Source organism: Poecilia reticulata, linkage group LG10, assembly GCF_000633615.1.
Source record: "Poecilia reticulata strain Guanapo linkage group LG10, Guppy_female_1.0+MT, whole genome shotgun sequence".
NCBI lineage: Eukaryota > Metazoa > Chordata > Actinopteri > Cyprinodontiformes > Poeciliidae > Poecilia > Poecilia reticulata.
In genome coordinates, this window is record NC_024340.1 from 26,898,143 (window position 1) to 26,900,630 (window position 2,488).

Consider the following 2,488-nt stretch of genomic DNA (forward strand, 5'->3'; position numbering starts at 1 on the left):
TTTTTTTCAGTCCTGAAATGCTGACCTACTGAAAACCATGTCAACGTATTGAATTGTTTATTAACTGAATACTTGTTATGGGCTCTTTTTGCATGAATTACTCCATCGACCTGGTCTGACCCGGAGGCGATCAGAAACTTTTTAATGACCCTGATGAAGAAAAGTGTTTCCTAGTATGTAAGGAAAGGTGTCCACCTCACCAGATCTTTGACCTTCTCCGTGCACCTTAGGAGACGGCGAAGTTGTGCCAAAAATCTTTGGATCTCCAGATCCTGCAGCTGTATTTGTTCCTTTGTATAGAATAAAAATAAGAATCTGGTGTAATTTGCAGGGCCGTCCAGAGGGTGGCACTGTGAGACCTTTATTTTGAAAACGACCAACTCCGAGCATCTTTCAGCACATCTCTCTCTGCGGGTCTTTAAATCTGTAGGCTGAGCGTACGGGACATCTTGCTTTGCAAGTTTTGGTATCAGCATCAAAGGAGACTGAAGCTGAGTAATAGTGTTTGTGAGGATCAAAGTATCCAGTTATAGACTTGTTTGAACGTAGATTAGTGGGGGGTTTTTTCTGGCTTCTAGTTGAGATTGTGGTAAACAAAAAGGAAACACTGCAGAAGATAATAAAAAAAAATATGATTATCTCACCATATATGGTTATGAGTGTGGATTTGTCATCTTCCATATTCCCCCAGCCTCCTCAGATAAATATCTAATGCTATAGATTTATGGGCCTGTCGTCATCCTCTGACGTAACCCTTCGACACCGTGCGTAAAAACCTGTAATTGTCTCCCTATTACTGATTGCACTGAAACCTTTCATCGCGTCATGGACCTCCGTGTTACCGAACAGTGGAGAGCCCCTTTCTTCCCCTTACACTACCACCTGCCCGCCCTCCCCATCTTCACATAACGCAGACTYCCTCTCTGGAGCGCCCTCTTGGAGCAGGGTGTGAGGAGGTGAGTTGCACCCAGTTCAATTCAAACCTCTTTCTCTCTTCCCTCACACATGTGGCTCCGCTCTCGGCTTCCAGGCCCCGGGTCCCTCTCTCTCCCYGATATCTTCTCCCACTTCAGCACATTGTGTTTCACATGGCTCTCTCCATCCTGTTCCTGTGGCACCGCCCCTCCTTTTTCCTCTCTCTTCAGGCATCAGTGTCGGCAAGCGAGGCGATGACAGCTCCTCTCTCRTTCAACCGCTCACTGGAGGCAGGGAGCGGCAATCCATCCATCAACACGGCAGCAAACCCCTCCGCTACAAAGTCATTGTGACTAGCAAAATAGTAACGGCCTTTTAATCAAAACATTTACCCGTGTGTGCAGAAGTAAAACACAAACAGCCCGGTATCAGCAGGTTGAGGCAGACTCCTCGGGCTCGGAAGGTGTGTGCGAGGGGAGCAGACCGTGCTGGAAGTGCATTCCTTGCCGCCTTGGTGGCAGTCAACACAAACAGGCAGCCGGAGCTGGAGAGGAGCCCGTTTGGGGGGAAGTCGAGCGTGGCGGCTGGAGAGTGCGAAGGGATCAGGGTGCACAATGAGCCGCACAGCCCACGCAGGATGGGATGGAAAGAGGCGCACAATGGCCGGTGCAGTCCAGTGTTTTTATTGCTTCTTGTTAAACCTTGAAGATGAAGTGGCACTTCGAGTGTGCGCTTCGTTTGACCCCCGGGGACCCTCGTGTCAGGCAGCTGGTGCTGTGCAGGCACGAGTGATGCCGGGGACGATGACATGATTCATTTGGGAGCTTGTGTTTCCGCGTGTGTTGTCAGGGAAGGAAGATCAACAGTGGAATTGTTTGTTTTGCCTGCCTCAGTGAGTTGATGCAGTAAGTTTGATAGGATTTCCATTTCATTCCCTGCATGCTTGTGCGTCTGGACGGGGAATTCACCCCGCGTGCATCCGTTTGAAGTTAATCTAGAGCACATATTGGAAAGTCTGTACTCATCGTGGCATATTGTCACTGGCAGGGCTGGCCCAAGAAAAAAAAACAAACAGAAAAAAAAAAACCAGGACTTGATAAGAGGCCCCACTAATAGGTCTTTTAATGCTCGATCATCAAATCTTATCAAGCGAATGTTAAGACGAGCTGAGCAAATGCAAAGAAGTGATTCTGAATGATGGGTTTGTTTATTAAAGGGGACATTATTACTGTTGAAACAGGCTTGGAGCATTTGAGGCAAAATTAAGTCAAGTTTATCTTTTGTAGCACATTTCAGCAACAAGGCAATTCAAAGCGCTCTCTAGGATAAAAACACAGGTCCGAAATCATAACTTCCCTTTCAGGCAATCAAGTTTTTGTTTAAGAAACASAAGAGACAATTATTTTAAATTTGCAGTTACTTCTTTTTTTTTTTTTACTGCAAATCACAAGTTAAGAATGTCATTTTTTATTATTTCAAATGTTTTTTGTGGTTGCTTTATAATGACACTTGAAATTCTTAAAGATCCTCACACCTCTACTGAAAGTCGAGGTTTTGTGAAGTAAAAAATCTG